General features: G+C 46.8%; 1 protein-coding gene across 3 annotated transcripts in view; it reads right to left on the reverse strand.

Moving 5' to 3' along the window:
• SGMS1 (sphingomyelin synthase 1) overlaps window positions 1-15,893 on the reverse strand; it is a 337,682-nt gene extending 321,789 nt beyond the window's left edge. For 2 of the 3 annotated variants that reach the window (XM_073241069.1, XM_073241067.1), the window contains exon 1: window positions 13,311-15,893. The gene's annotated coding sequence lies outside the window, so the exon portion shown is untranslated. Of the gene's footprint in view, window positions 1-12,092 lie in introns of all 3 variants that reach the window. The other variant, XM_073241068.1, reaches the window with a different exon arrangement.
• Between the last annotated feature and the right edge of the window lie 507 nt (window positions 15,894-16,400).

The following is a 16,400-nucleotide window of genomic DNA, read 5'->3' on the forward strand; positions in this document are numbered from 1 at the left end:
TTCACAAGGGGTTGAACTGCCTGTTAAGAAATCATTCTTTTTATAGTCTCCCTATGAATATTTTGAAACTTTTTTTATGAGAAAGTCAATATGACCTGACTATTCTCCTAAAAGACTATAAGCTTATTGAGGGCAAGAACCATATCTGCCTAGCTCATCCCTGTGTCACCAGTGCCCAGCAGGGTGCCAGACTCACAGCAGGCACACAAATGGTATTTTCCAAATAGTTCTTTTTTTTAGAAAAGTAGCACATAGCTTTGTACACATACCAATGTTTTTAGAACAACTTTCTACATGATTATTCTCCTAGATATTATTTTTACAGGTTGTCTAGTATTGTATTGTGTGGGTATACATAATGTGTTTAACCAATCCCCTATTGCTAGATATAGGTTTCCACCTTTTCACTCTTATAAACAATTCTGGAATGAATAATGGTCTTAATTATGTCTTTAAATAAACCCCAAGAAGTAGAATTGCTGGATCAATTTGTGTATAAATATCTATGCTACCCCTCTTAAAAGCTACCCTCCATAACCATCATGAACTTTACCATTTAGGTAAACTACTGCTTCTCCAGCAGAGGAATCTCTAAAACAGGGACTTTGACATCAAAAGCTGAAGGCCTAAACCGTCTTCTCCAGACCTATTTTGGTGCCCAGCAGACAGAATCTGAGAAGGAGCATCCGCTCAAGCGGTCTTCTGCTCTCCTCCATGGCTCAACCTCTTCTGGCTCAGTGGAGGACAAAGCCACATTGCAGCATGACACATGCCTCCTCACCTTTTCTCCCACTAAATTAGTTGGTCTTCCATGATTCCAGTTACACCATTTTGCTTCTCTTATTTCCTCAGACAAATAACTGAACCTGTCCCACCCATAAGACACAGAAACACCCAGTTCCATATAACCACAGAGAGGCTCTCCAGCATCTGCCTCCCCTCTTTGGGCAGGCACTTCTGATTAGTTCCTCTACAAAGGATAGACAGTAAGAAGGACCCTCAATGGCACAATTTTAACTTTTTATCCACTTCCATAAAGATGGACCATTCAGAGCTCTTCCTCATGAATTTAATGAAAGCTTTAGACACTCTCCCTAGAAAAACGCATACACCCAAAACGACAAATTCAATTTCAGTGGCTTCATGAAACCCATCTATGGACCCCATAAGAACCCCTGGGCCACTGATAGGGTCTTCAAACAAATGGCCAAAATGAGGTTTGAGAAATTCCTGCATGTTCTCACCATGCTGTCTGTCTATTTCTAAAATCAAAGGGAGGGAAAAAGTCAATCATGTTCAGAGCCTGATGGAAACTTGGAATGCTGCCCAGCACAGCTGCTGGTAACTGTGTACAGCCTTCGGAATAACTCAGGTGTCACTAAGCAAACCCCGCCAACAAAGCAAATGTCAGGCGACCAATCCTGTGAATGAGTAGCATAGACATGAAGGGGCCTAGGTGAGGCTTGCCTCCTACACCAGGCACGCTACACATCTGTTGACCTGGCTGCCATATCTACCCCAAGAAAACTTCCTGCAGGCAGACTTTGCTTTGTTCACACCTATGTCCTCAGCCTCATCCAAGTCACCGCTGCTGATTCCAAAGGCTTAGGCTAGGGACTGAGGCTATCCATGACTTCCACAGAGAGCAATGGGTGCACTTGGGATCTCACAGTGAGAAGACTGAACTAAACTAACAACCATGGGGAGAGCGATAGGCTCTGTGATAAAATTGGGTAGAAACACACGCCAAGGGACAACAATCCATGTGGGTAAAATCTCAAAAACACACGGCCACAAAGCTGGGTACAGATGGGCACTCCCCGCACAATTGCTCTAAGTCTCACACATGGTCCACCCGAGCAAACGGTCAACCCACTGCCCAGTAAACAGAAAGGAAGCTGACAAGGCCTCCTGTTGACACAGGACATCTCAGGGCCTTCCCACGATCAGCTCAACTGCAGAACACTGCCCTGCCTACTACCATGGACACACACCAGAGCTGCTATCGACAGTACTGCCATGTCGTGCTCATTATTCCCAGTCCACATGACAGCCAGTGTCCCAAGAGGGCTGCAACACGAACCCACTGCCCTGCCCAGCATTCCCCAGCTGCTCTCAAAATCAGGGTCCCTGGGTCCTTGCTTTTCCCAGTTCCTGCTGTCTAGAGAACCCTCCTTCTCCCACCATCACACAAATGGCTCCAGAAGTTAACCCGGCTTCACAAGTATGCCAGGCAGCCAGTCACACCTGCCCCAACTTGCTCTCTCGCCACCTCAGGTGCCCAGGCTCTGACCAAAGGCTGTGACTTCTCCCATGAAGGGTGTTCCTTCTACAACACCCTCGGGGCCCATGGCTTCTTCTCCACCAGCACCCATCTGCTCTCCTCTCTGCTTCCCTTCCCACTGCCTGCAACTTCGCCCAGCCACTGTGCTGCCTGTCTCCCACTTCCCTTCCAGATTGTCAGGAATCAGCAACTCCTCTTCCCTTTTGGCTCAGGCACATCCACACTCCCAACCCATTTAGACTTCTGCCCAACTGTGCACCTGGTTTATCAGGAGGGTAAAATGCTCTCATCAAAGCACCTCCCTTCCCATCAGCTGCTATTTCTCTCCCCTTTCTTTTTCCTCCAGCCTCTGCTGCTGCCCCCACCACTGGGGGAGGGGGCAGTAAACCCTTCAGCCAACCCTCTCTCCTCCATATGGGATCATTTTCTTGAACTCTGTTCACAGCAACCCTGGCCCAGGAATGTCCCTTCCATCCCCAACCTTCACAACCTGTGATTCCCTGGGGCTCCATTCCCAACTGGAGCAGCACCCACCCAACCCATCCCACAACCTGCCACCAGTCCTAACAGCCCCTGTCCTTCATGGAGTCACAAAGTATACCTGCATGAAACTTTTCAAATACTAAACATCCCACATTTCGAACCTTGATCAGTAACAGCCTGCCAGAGGGGCATCAGTCATAACCTGGAAAACACCAAGACTGAAGAACCAACCCCTCACTGCCCTTTCCATAGTGGTTTGGACACACAGCTAAACAGGATGGGGCAAGGCAGTACTGAAATAAGATTCTTTCTTATTAGCAGAATAATAAACAACTGATGATGTGGAGTTCAGGAACCACTCTTTTCAGATGTCCCCTAATCACAGGGCTCTTGGAACCTGGCAACTAATGACTGGGGGGGGGTCAGCTCATCCAAGCTCTCCATTTACAGATAAGGAAGCAGAGGCCCAAGTTTACCAAGGGCGCAGCTTTGGCATCTATGCCTTAGCTTGCATGGTATTTGTAAGGATATTAAGGAAGGAAGGTGGGGAAGGAGGACAAGAAACATGAGAAATGCAAACCACTGAAAACCAAATTCAAAGTGGAATTCAGCACTTTATCAAATCTTGAGGGCAAATAAACAAAACCTTGGTTTTCATAAAAAATCTTTCTTTAAAAAGCTTATTTACCTTACAGACAGAAAGTTATTAATCTCCAGGTTTTACATTACTAGTGAGAGCTAAAATTTAGCCACTTCTTTTAAAAACAAAGAAAGTAAAGTGCCAAATGCCCCCTATGACTTCCTAAGTGGTTCTGAAGTTCAGTTCCAGTTCCCGATTTCCCTTTACTGGCTGACCACTTACAGCACACATCTTCCTAGACTCTCACTAAAAATGGAAATCCCAAAAGAAAAATGAGAACAAAACCAAAATACACCACTTCCAGTTCCATCTTCTATCCTCTGGTATCAGTTTCCTTCTTGGGTGTGCTGTACATCGCAAACCTGGAGCAGCTGACCTTGTCTGTCCAGCCCTCCACCCAACTGCAGGGGATCTTGGTGGGCAGCTGCCATCAGCACTTATTACTAGGTGATGGCATTTATCCCAGGACACGTCTGTGTACCCCACTAGCCCCTCAAGGACCCAGAACCCATCTCACTCATCTCTGTCTCAGAGCTTAACAAGGGTTCCAGCCCACAGCAGACCCTCAAGAGGCAGTTACTGCCATTGTAAACCCCAGTTTATAAAAAGACCAGACTTAAGAACACCTCACATACGTGAACAGGTCTCTCTGGCCTCCCCAGTCTTTCCTTGGCCAATCCCCCAATTCTCTCTGCCCCAGCACCTCTCCTCACCAAGCAAACAAGGGTCACAGGAGAGCCCTGACAGCTAGCACAAGGAAAAGTCTAGACTGACATCTGTCACCAAACAGTTTACTTGTACATCATCCTCTGGGTTAATTCAGAATTGAGTCCACAGTTCCTATAAAATCTTTCAATTCTAACAATTTCTTATTCCACAGTTTCATGTGTAACACATTGTTTGAATAAAGGAAAGGGAGCATCCACTGCAAAACAGAAAACTTTTGCTGTAATAATAGCTGCTCACACCTCTTGAGGGCTTCCTGTGTGTAGGCACTATATATATATATAAGCTTAGACACATGATGGCTAGTTTACCACCCAACAGCTGCAGACAGGTACACAGCCCTTTTCTTTCCTTTCCTTTTTTCAAATGATTTCCTAGAAACAGTTTTCTACCACAATTAACCCAGTCATATAAGATTATCTTCTGCCTCTCCATTGTCAGGCTTCATACACTTTTAATTTCTCTGCCTAACTTTCCCAAAGGGATAACTGGTGGACACAAAGCCTTTCTGTGCCTATGGCAGGGAAGGGGAAGATAGAAAATAACAACATAAAAACAAATCAAGGCATCTTCTCATGATGGAATACATTAGATAGCACTTTATGCTTCTAACATGAATCTTTACTTGCATTTCCAAATGTTCCCTCCACCCTGGGTTGTCCTCCATCTTAGCCATGTCGTAAACACTGGCAAGGAGAAAAGCAGATTTTCTCCGCATTCTGCTGGCCTAGATAAACAGAACCATGTGAGTTCAGTTTTTATTTCATGACACATAAAGTATTTAAAATTTCTGAATCTGAAATCGCCTTACCTGACTTGAACTAGAAAAGGAGCAGCTGGCTCCTCACTGACATGAGCATCGCTTATGGCAGCTGCTCTGAAAGAGTCTGACAGAGTGGTCCCAGACCAGAAGCAGCATCTGGGAATACATTAGACATGAGGCTACCAGGCCCCACGCCAAGCTACTTGCCTCAGAAACGCTGGTGGGAATAGGCCCAGCACTGGGTGTTTAAACAAGTCTTCAGGTGAATCTGATACACACTGCAATTTGAGAACCATCGGTGTAACCTCCAAAGTCATGGGAATATCCTGCTGGGCTAACCTGAATTCAACAACTCTTTACATAATTATATGGCTCCCCACCAACAGCACCCACTCTGGTAACGTTTGCCAAATGGTAAAGACCCCAAACATTAAACTTCAGGGCATGCCTACCTGATTGGGCAAATTACTTATGCCCTACTGTCTACATCACTAAAAAGGGGAGGATGATAATAATATCCACCTCACTGGACTGTTGCAAGGGTCAAGGGCTTAGATAGTCTGGCTTGCAATCAGCCCTCAACAAATGTGAGTACCATTGACTACTACACCTTTTCCAAAAACTGGAACTAGGAATGCGGCAAAATATATGTGCTTCCAGCATGCTAACCACTTGACATCTATCCAGTCCATTCCAGAATCCCGACTGGAGAGCATCCAGGACTGACAGAGATGGCACCTGGCTCCACTGTCTGTCAACCATTTACTCACACCCTCTCCACAACCTGAGCATCCACCACATATTCAGCAACATTCAGAGAAGGCCCACTCCACAGAACTGTGCCTCCAATAGGTCTTTCTGTACAAAAGCCATCCAGCTCTGAGGCATGGACCTCACATCCTTCAAGAGCAATACAGGAGGGACCCAACTATATTAACAAGAGTATTTATAAGAACAGCTAACTTTATACTGTTATTTATTTGTACTGTGATGACCTTATGCCAAGCACCAAGCGCTTGACCAATGAGGACTTACATAGTTCTCACAATATGCCTGTGAGTATCTGCTGTTATACAACACTGACAAGGGCTAGGGAAATGGAGGCACAAAGGGCTTTTTTAACTTGCCGAAGTCCCCACAGCAACTAAATGGCAAGGCCAAGATGTGGGCCCAGGCACCGCCACAGCAGTGTCACTGCTCTGAGTTACCTAGGCATCTGTATGCCAATTATCACTGATCCCAAGCAATGATTTTTAAGAACTTAAATTTAGACACTAAATCCACTGTCATGGAGTTCAACAGTAGGCCCTCAAAGCCCTGGATGGAAATGCTAATTATTCTTGGTTTCTCCGTCCCCTGCTCTCCCCACGAATCTAATTTTACCCGAGTCAAGTCAAAGCTCTCACATAGCATCTTTCTCATAACTCCCTGCCACCACACCACTTAACCCCTAATTATATGCCATCTGTCACAAAGAGTTCTCCTCTTGTTTCTTGTATATTAGTCATTTCTGCCCCACTGGACTGTAAAATTATTTGGAAGTATCTATACTTTCTGTGAAACCCCACAAAACTAGGCAGAGGCATGGCCTTGCATATGCAGACTTAGAGACTTACACGGTTATATGGCTGGCTTGTTCACTTTGTTTTTCTGACACTTTTTTGTTATCAATCCCAAAGAAGCAGAATAAAAGTATGAAGTTTATACTATTTAAAGTCAGAATTAGGGGAGGTATTATACCACCATTCACTTGGTGAATCAACACTGCAGGATCTGTACTCCCTGACTCTCCTGTATTATCTTCTGTAAGCACCTCAGCAGCCCCCTAAGGGTTTAGGAGGGGAGATCCTGGGTGTTACTACAGAAGGCGAGCAACATGCCCAAAGTCACTCATGGCTAGTGAATGGAGAACAGAGAATGGAATAAGATCTGTCCCCAAAGCTGCCACTCTGCTGACCTGTACAGCTCAGATTAAGGAGCCCAGACTCAGATTCTCCTCAAAGTAACACATTATCTCTGTAAAAACTGTTACCATGAGAGAATATTTTAAACTCTATTAAAAAGTCATTTTTAAAAGATGTGATGATAACCACGTTCATGGATAGAAATACAATATTAAGGTAGAAAAGGTATCAGTTCTTCCCACATAAGACTACACACATTTCCATGATTTTGTTGAGAATGACAAGCATTTCAAAGTATAAGAAAAAACAAAAGTGACAAATAATCAAGTTCTGAAAAAGGAGAGGAAAGGAGAGGCTCACTCTGCCGCACAGATACACTGCAATGCTTTAATAATTAGAATAATGTGGCATATAAACTGATAGATGACTGTAACAGAATTCAGAACTCAAAAGACCTGTGGAAGAATCTCAAAATCAGTATGTTGAGTGAGTTTAATGCAAAAAGAGTTTCGGTTTTGGATGATGAAAAAGTTCTGGAGATACACAGTGGTGATGATTGCACAACAGTGTAAATGTACTGAATGCCACCGAACTGTGCAATTAAAAGTGGTTAAGAGTAAATTTTATGTCTATTTTACCACATTTTTTACAAAATATTTTTTAAATCAGTATGGTGAGTGAAAAGAGCCAAACACAAAAAAGTACCATATTGTATGATCCCATTTATATAAAATTCTAGAAAATGCGAACAAATCTATAGTGGCAGAAAGCAGATCAGTGGTTGCCAGGCTATGGGAACTACAAGAGAGATGGACTGAAAGGAAGCTCACAGGAAGTTTCAGGGTGATGGAAATGCCCTGTATCTTGATCATGGTGGTCTCAGAGATACGTACATCTGTCAAAATGAATCAAATTATACACTTTCAATGGATATAGCTCACCATATGTAAATTATAATTCTTAATAGTTGAAAAAAATAGACTCATGTGCATATAGGAACCTAATGTATGACAGAGGTGGCTCCACATTTATCCCAAAAATATTAGGGAAAGGATATACTGCTTAAAGATTCGGGGAACACTGCCTCACAAAATGTAAAGGAAAAAATAACACTGGATTTCTGCTTTATGCTATACATAAAGATGCATCTCAAGAAGATGAAAGGTTTCATTGTGAAAAGTAAAAATAGGAAGCCAATAGAGGAAAATATGGAATATCTTTGTAATCTCAGGGTAAGGAAGAACAGCTTGAGACTCCTAACATGCAAAATAAAGCAAAAATTAATGGATTTGGACTACATCAAAACTAAAGATTTCTGGATGTTACCATTGACAAAGTTAGGCAGATGGCAAAAGGGATTAATAACTAGAATGTGAAAGAAACATCTGCAAACCAATGCATTAAAAAAAGAAGAGTAAAATGGGTCAAAGAAATTGTAATAGCTAACAAGTACATTAAGAGATGCTCAAATTAACATTACAGCAGTGAGATCTCACTTTATAGCCATCTCATACTGAGAGGGTCAGAAAGATGGTTAACCCCAAGCACAAGCAAGGATGTGGGGAATAATCTGGAACCCTCATGCACTTTCATGGGAGCGTCAGCAACACTGGAGAATAATCCGGCAGTATTTAGTCAAAACAGGTGTGTCTGTTCTCTTTTACCCAGCCATTCTACTCCTGGGTGTGTGCCCTTAGTGCGGTAGTTCTCAAACTTTCCCAGGCATCAGCATCTCCAAGCTGGGAACATTAAAGCACAAACTGAGGGAATATGCCCCCAGGGTGTCTGATTCCAGAGGTCTAAATTGGGGCCTGAGAGTCTGCATTTCTAATAGTTCCTAGATGACACCCGTGCTACTAGGTGGGGACCAGTTTGAAAACCCCTACCCCAGAGCTGTTCTCCCATGCAAGGCTGAGAGAGTAAAGGATGCTCATCATCAGCTTTACTTGTGATAGCAGGAGTGGAGGTCAGCGAAGTGTCCATCACTAGGGAAATGAGCAAGTAAAACCTGTGAATGTGAGCAAGCCAAGCGTGCAAAGCAGCATACACAGGCATACACTAGAGAAGCTTAGACTAACACAGATCTCACAAATATAATGTTGAATTCTTTTGACTTTCATGAATATCTGCAAGCTTCCATAATAAAGTTTAAGTGTTGAATGAAAAAGGAACTGAATGAAATCTATAGCATAGTACCACTTATGTACATTGAGGACTTGCATAAAGTACCACCTTTACCAAGGACAGACATACCCAAGAACATACCCAACACAGGACAGGAGGCTTCTCTGGCAGGGATGTCAACGGGAGTGGAAATGAAAGAGGACAAAATAAAATACGAAAGGGGCTTTGCACAAGGAGAGTACCTTGGGCCCAAAACTGAGGAATGTTAACTCTTAGCACCAAAGGTCTAAAAGGTAAAAACCACCAAGGGGACCTCTAACTGCCCACTCACCTGCAAGTACACACAATTCTTGCTTCAGTCTAAGTCCCCAGCAGCTTTTCAGCAGCTAAGGGGGCAGATGGCTTCCCAATGAGAGAGAGAGAGAGAGAGAGAGAGAGAGAGCGCGAGGTAGAGGGAGGGAATCTTTCTTAAATACTAGCAAGCTTCAGTATTTCAGGCCTGTAGAATCCAACCAGCCACTGAGCCCTGGATTTTCCCTTTGACATATTAGTATTTTAAACAGAGCTGGGGGTCTGGGCTTTTAGGAAAGGGTACATCTGTCTACATCTGTGTGTGTGTGTCCATGGATCTGTGTGTGGGTGGTGTTTATTTGTGGAAGTAAAAATGACTGGGGGGAAGCAGAGCACTCCAGGGGAAACTGAGCCACACCTGTTGATCAGCCTTCCAATTCATTTACTGAAGCCCTATCCCAGTCACAAAATCATGCCATCTTCCTGGCCCCACACACCTCTTCCTCTTTCTTCATTCCCATCCCCAACATTCATCGTGGCTTTCCAAATCTCCATCCACAGGGGCTGATCCTCTGGTGACTGGATAGCCTAGCAAAGTGACTTCATAACCAAAATTCTTAAGAACATGGTAGGAGTCAATAAATGACCTTTGTATTCCAGGCCAAGAGCCTTTAACCTGTTTAGGTCTGCAGGCCCTGATCTTTTGGGCTTTGTCACTGCTCTTAAACTATGTAGCATGTTTGTTTTGAGTCCCTCCAGCTTTGTGACCCACTAGACAGCAGGAGGTGGCAGCTGCCACCATAAACAGTTTACGAAGTTATTCTACAGAAAGTAATAGCAATATTATCAAGCAGAGAGGTAACCTTTTCCTTCTATTTCTGCTACAGAGGCTAGAAATTTACATTTTTAGTAAAATAGTAAGACCTATTTCATCAACTCTTCAGTGCTGGTAGTGAGCTATTTCAAGTATCAGAAAGCATTTTTCTTTTGAAGAGAAATTTATTAAAGGGATGGATTAAAATGATGCTTAACGGAGACATCATTGTTAAAACAGTGTCTTATTCACTTGGAGGATCCCCAGCACCTTGCAGTACCCAACCTGTACATACTCAAGAAATGCTGATTCAGCTGAAACTTTTTTTTTTAATGTAAAAACCATGTCCTAACAGTTATTCCTGAAAAAACTGCCGTGGCTATAGCTACCATCCAAGCAAAGCAAAGAAAAAGCCATCTATATAATCTGTCAGGTCCCCCTCAAGGACATACTGGCCACAGCTTTTCCCAAGAGTCATTGAACAGTTTACCACACCAAGTGGTGGGAAAGTGCATGGGACAATCAGAAAACAAAAATCACAACTGACTGAATTTATGGAAGAAAATGCAACAGATTCTTCTGGCAGCAGCTTGAAGCAAGCAAGACCATCTCAGAAAAGTACGTCTTCAAGGAAAGAAGAAACAGCTGAATTGCAGGAAGGAGCAGAACAGTGAAGCAAGATGCAGAAAGGAGCTGGCTGAACACTCACGCCTCCCCCAGAGACTTTGATGATTTCCCCCCTGTGCAAATGATCCCAAACTTTCATTCCCAAATCACTGCTTTGTCTTTTATATGGCAGCGCTTTTCACTGTATGGTAAAGGTTTATGAATTCTAGAGTTTTCCTGAAATGCTTTGTATAAAATGAAGTTTTGTAAATACAACATATTTGATGCACAGCAGCAGCACTTTTTAGTTTTTAAAAACTCTATGACAGCTATACATAGGAGTCCTGTAGATTTCCATGAGCTATGTTAGGAAAGCATGCATGTTTTTCAAGCTAAACTACAGGATCTGCACAATCTGAAAATGAAGGGACTTAACCCAGAAAAAAACAAAGTAAAAGGGTTGAGTTTTCATGTTAAAATTGAATGTCTATGGTCAACACAAGGAATTCTGACTTAAGAAAACATATAAAGTTCTTTAAGTGCCAAAATTTATCGACTAGCTCATTACAAAAAATTTTTTAATTCCAACATTTCTTGAGCACATACAAGCTAGGGACTGTGCAAGATGCTAGGGATCCTCTAGAGAACACATTACTGTTTCCAATTTAACTGTGTCCCCTTAATGTCAGTTTAATCCATCCCTTTAATTTCTTTTAAAAAGAAAAATGCTTTCTGTTATTTGAAATAGCTTCCTATCAGCACTGAAGACTTGCTGAAACAGAGCTTACTATTTTATTTAAAATGTAAATTTCTAGCCTCTGAAGCAGAAAATAGAAGGCAAAGGCTACCTCTCTGCTTTACATATTGCTATTATTTTCTGCAGAATAACTTATTAAACCACGCATAGTGGTAGCTGACACCTCCTGCTATCTAGAGGATCACAGAACTGGAGGGACTCAAAAACATGCTACATAGTGTAAGAGCAGTGAAGAAGTCCAAAAGACCAGGGCCTCCAGACCTAAACAGAGAACAAGATTAGGAAAAGTGAGCTCCTATAGGCAGAAGGCAGCTCCTGGAGGTTCCTACAAGCTGCTGCCGTTTGCTGGCTGGGCCAAGGAAGGCATGGCTTCAAAGCTGGAAGGCTGCCACCTGCTGAATCACCAAACAGCCCTGGGCTTCCCTTAGAGCACGGACCAGAAAGGAGCCCATCCCCCCGCCTAGCTTCTCCCGTGCAATATCTTACACCCCGACTAACGAAACGTCCGGCCCTCTCCCCATCCGCACAAGCCCGAACAGTTGCTAACCTAGCTAAGTCTGGGGGTCCCTAGGCAACTCCCATCGCACTGCTACGTCACCAGGCCCACTCCTCTCATTCTGCCCACTCAGTGCTCGCTGAATGTTCAAGCCCAGTACCAGGAAGCGTGAGGAGTTCACAGCACACCGCGACAGGCACTTACCACTTTCACACCCAGGCAGCCAACCAGAAACACCTCCAAATCTGAAAGCAAAATAACCTGTCCAAACAGCTTTAAAGGCCCAGCAAGATTAATGTCAGGGAAGCTGAAACAGCAGGCAGGCTCCCTAACATAGAAAATAAACTTCCCTTTCAGAAAGCAGCCTTCACTCTTGGTTTCATAAGGGAGTGCTGCTGAAATCCATGCTGTATGAAGGTGAAAAGAAACATCTGAGCGGCTCCTCCCTGGATTCTTCTCACTCTCTCCGGCTATGGCTACCCTGTTCTCGATTTTCACTCCTGACTCCCAAGAGGAATTTCGCAAGCGTTAACCGGAACGCGCCAGACTGAATCCGTTAGCTGGACCAGGACACCCTAACCGGCCCACCAGAAGCAGTCGCAAGCCCGAGTCTAGGTGGAAAGACAACGACTACTGTGGCTCCTCTGCCCTTGACAAGTCGCCTCGGAATCCCGGAGACTCCTCACCCACGAGGAGAGGTGCGTCCTGGAGAGACGGTCCAGTTCCAGGCTGCGCCGATGGCTCTCCCAGGCCTTACCCCTACACACCCTCATCTTGCGGGGACGGCCCCGCGCGGGCTCGAAGTCGCCACCGACCCCGGGGGCTGTTTTGCGGTCTGGGAAGGGGAGCTTGCTCCTCAAGAAGAGGGTCCCACCTGTTATGCTGTGTGTGGGCATCGAGGAGCCGAGGAGGGGGCACCCCGAAACCTTGGGCTCCTGGTCGGCTTCGACTGGCCCCTTGGAACTAACTGTCACGCTGCCACCCGGGCCCAGGGGTAGGGCCGTGATTTGACGTCGGCCCCTGCAGGTCTCCAGACCCCGGCTGGGCCACTGCCCGAAGGCGCCTCGCCTCCCGGTTCCTCGGCCCAGCCACAGTCCGACACTAGGCAGCCTTCCAGCCCGCGCGCACCACCTCTGAAAAGGTGCCCCTGGACGCCCCAGCCTTTCTCACCGCCTCGACTTGGACTAGGAGCCCCGCGCGCGGCTCGCCCCCTCCGAGCTCCCGGCCGGCCGCCCACCCCCGGGGAGCGGCGGCGTCAGGGGAGTGCCCGCCAGGTACGCGCGCGGCACCGTGCGGGCTGCGCTCACGCCCCCTCGCCTTGGGGCTGCACTCATACCGCTCCCCGGTGACAACCAGGCCCTTCTGGCGGGTGTCCGGTCGGCCCCCCGAGACCGGCTCTCTCCTCTCGCCGCCCCGACTCACTTGCACTGGAGTCGCGGCGACGGCCGCCGGAACTCCGCTCACCGAGACCCCCGTGGTGCGATGAAATCCGGGGCAGAGCGGCGTCGGGGCTCCGCGCCCAGATCGAGCTCTCTGGCCGGCTCGCCGGACGCAAGTGGGGAATCGGTTCCCTAGCCGGCCCCTTCCCGCGGGCGTCCTGCCCGCCGCCGCCGCCGCCGCTGCTCCGGCCGCTGCCGCGCTGGTGCGAACGCTTCCGACTTGCCACTGCGAGCCTCCCGGGCTGCCGAGCATGCCCAGTCCGCGGCCCGCGCCGGTCCGGCTTCCCGCGCGACACGAATCCGCTCCTCCGGGTGTTCCTAGAGGCCGGTCCGGCGGACCGGGCGGGCGGGGTCCACGGGGAGAGCTCCTCCCAGGACCGAGTGGGACCTGGGCCGGACAGCGCACGCAGGGCAGCCGGGCTTTTATCCCGTTATTCTATATCCAAGTAATTGGAAGCTTGGGCGGCGGGCGTTTTCCCCCAAGACGAGAAAGACCCAGCTCGCACATTTTTAGGGGGCCGTTTTAGTGAGGCCGGAAGGGAGCCGAGTTTCACGGTCGGTGGCTGTATACTATTTGGAGCGGAGCCGTAGAGTTAAAGAGCTGGTCAGAACGAGGAACGCAAACTCGGCTTTCTGGGGACCCGGCACCGGAGCACGAGGTCGCGAGCTAACAGGATTCTCTTCCCCGCCGATCTAAAAGCTGCAGACACGTTGGGTTAACTCCTGATTGATTACAGAAAGGGGCGAACCTGAGACTCCATGGCCCATTTTCAAACGTCTACCCACAGTCTCCCCCAAAACAAGCCGCCTGCTATACAAGCAATATAACTCCCCAGACAGGATGGCGAAGGCCAGGCGAGCGCCCGTCAGCAAGACTCGAGGCAGCCCTGCCCCGCCCGGCCCCACCTCCCGCCTGCCTCTCCCAGCGGCGGGGAAAACCCGGAAAACAGTCGCACTTCTGCGGGAACACTGCGCATGCCCAGTAGCCCGACTTGGCGCAGGTCGCCCGAGGGGAGGTTTTCCTCGGCTCCCTGAGCTGGACGCCAGAGACCGGGTTAGGGCTGACAGCGGGAACAGCTGGCTTCCGCCGTGGGGTACCTCCCTCCCTGGCACGCCGGCTTGGTGCCCCGGTGGCCGAGAAGCAGCCCAGGACTGCGCCTCCCGCGGGGTCTACTTCTCCAGCGGGGGATGGGGCGCGCGCGGTGTCGCCGCGACACGTGACTGTCCGCCGCGCTCGGGGCAGCCATCTTCCGCCTGGCCATCGGGCGGCGGGCAACCGGTGTCCCCTCGGGAGCCGGCGGGCCGGGAGCCCAGCGCCCTCCTCCCTGCTACGCCCTCTGCCGGGCTCCTGCCTCACTCGGCACCCGCACTCGCCCCGACTGGGGGCGCCGCCGGAGTCGCTGCACTGGCCCTAGGCTAGCCAGGAAGACAGGCTCCCACCGGGGCAGAAAGCAAACGGCTGCGAAATCCAGAGGGCAGGACTTGGGGGCGGAAAAAGCCTCTGCTTTTCCTCAGACGCGGAAGTTGAAGAAAGGGGTCCTTTCTGTAAGACAGCGACTCCGATTGTCCCCCTCCTTGTAATAACCTACTCCCTTTAGAGGAGGCATGAAGTATTGGCATGAACGTCTGGACAGAGGCCGTAGCCCTTCCCTGCCATGCAATACCCCACGGCCCCTGCCGGCGGACAGCTTGGACGGTAATGTTAATAGTGAACATTTACGGAGCTCCTGCCACGAACCACGTGGGGTCCCTGCGGTCTTAGGACCAACCTTGTCACCACCACCTGAGAATTTTGTTAGCAATGCAAAATTCTAGATCTACACAGTCGGAAAGTTTATGGGTAGGGTCCTGCATTCTCATTAACAAACCCTCCTCTGGTGGACACTTTACTGCTTTATTTCAACTAAACCTTATAGATGCCCACTTTATAAATGAGGCACTGAAATTTTACGCTAAAAAACAGCGTTCGGGAATTCTGAGGCAGTATGCCCCAGTGCGGACTTTTATAGCGCCTTCCACACCCGCTATTGTGGCTTTCTGTACACTTATGACGTTATACTGCTCTTCTCAGGGAGACTAAGAAAGTGCAGTTATCACCTATGGCTTGAAGATAAATTCAGTTCAAGTACATGTTTGAGTGTCTACTGAGGGCAACGCTCTGAAATCACAGTAGCCCTACTGAGTATTTTCATGAGTTTGCACCTAAGAGGTAAAAGAGAAGGCATGCTTTCCTGAGATGTAAATTTTTACAAGCTCAGGGTGGGCCAGAAAATTGCTGGCTGTTTTCTCTTAAGTGTCTTATTTGCAGAATGTCCTTTGAGCTTTGAACCTCTATAAGGTTCAAGTAAGCATTAAGTGTAGACTTGTATTGAAATTTGCTTTAAAATGCCCTCCCTCCCAAAAACATAAAAGCAAACTAAATCTAGCAAAATATTAACAGTTCTTGACTGTAAATTGTAGAGTGCTCTTAGTAGTTTTTTTTCTCATTTTCTGTATGTTTGAATTTTTCATAATAAAAAGCTTTCTAAATTGTTCTCCATGAGTAATTTTAATACTATATCTAATATAACACGGAAAAAACAAGGTTTTTTGATACTTTGAGTTGGCTCTTCTTGAAATAAAATTTAGTTGTGGTCCTGAAGTCACTACTGTTTGTGACCCAAGATATTGTTTTAATAAAAGTAATTGTCCCTCGTTAGTCCACCCAACCCTAAAGAATTTTTTACCAGTACATTTTTCGATCAGTTTTCATAAGCATTATATTGCTTGATTGTAAAATTTTAGGATTCTCAAGTACATAGAATATCATAAATTATTGTTGTCAAGACAATTGTGAAATAAAAATCACCTCCAAGTAACAATCTGTCATTAAAATATTTTGAAAGTTACACTAAGAGCAAATACTGGAGCAAACAGTTCACTGCCCTGAACAGCTATTCTGAAGTTAGCAATGAACGACTCTTCCACCTTCAGAAGGTAACCATCCTAATTAGAAATGGGTTACCCAGTTTACCTGCAAGCAGGAGCAATTTGCTCACCAAACCGCAAAGTGAAATAGTGCTCAAAAAGCAAA

The sequence above is a fragment of the Manis javanica genome, chromosome 7, assembly GCF_040802235.1.
Source record: "Manis javanica isolate MJ-LG chromosome 7, MJ_LKY, whole genome shotgun sequence".
NCBI classification, from domain to species: domain Eukaryota; kingdom Metazoa; phylum Chordata; class Mammalia; order Pholidota; family Manidae; genus Manis; species Manis javanica.